General features: G+C 38.6%; 1 protein-coding gene across 1 annotated transcript in view; it reads right to left on the bottom strand.

Annotated features, from left to right (window-relative positions):
* Positions 1 to 559, bottom strand: part of LOC119594198 (deleted in malignant brain tumors 1 protein-like) — a gene marked incomplete in the record, with an annotated part of 9999 nt that overhangs the window by 8771 nt on the left and 669 nt on the right.

The raw sequence follows: 559 nt of genomic DNA, 5'->3' as shown, positions 1-559 counted from the left end.
GAGCTTATTCCTGCAATCCTGATTTTACAAATTACTGTTCCGATAAACAGAATCAAATCATGAACTCTTAGAAATTAATGTCGGCTTAAATACACGCTCAGAAATCCGCTAACAGTTAGTATGTTTGTCTTTTCTTTGTATATTACTTCGTATCGAGCAAGTTTGCATCACGGCTCTAAATTGCACGTAACATAATTCCACGTTAGCAATTCCTAGCTTATGATCTGGCTAAATCGATTAAAAAAGCACTCCCGCTCGCTAGCGCTACTCATTAGCAAGAATCAAAGCCGCTCGAGCCTTTGATATATCTAGCGAGAAACATTTCCAGTCGAATTATGTAGCGCAAAACCGCGCAACGGTCACATGCAACGAGACACATCCGATTAGTCATGATTCATAGACAAATAGGTCCGTTTAACAACATCCGCTTTGCTACTTATGCAATTGCAACGAGGCTATTTATAGCAAGATGAGATTTGTATGTCGATTGAAATAGCGTAAAAGTTCTGATAGTAAGAGAATCATAGTCTAAAGTGTTACCAATTAGCGGATAGCATAC

Source organism: Penaeus monodon, chromosome 33 (assembly GCF_015228065.2).
Source record: "Penaeus monodon isolate SGIC_2016 chromosome 33, NSTDA_Pmon_1, whole genome shotgun sequence".
Classification (NCBI taxonomy): Eukaryota; Metazoa; Arthropoda; class Malacostraca; order Decapoda; family Penaeidae; genus Penaeus; species Penaeus monodon.
Note: the sequence above shows the minus strand (reverse complement) of the source record. Positions and strands in the feature narration are given on the sequence as shown.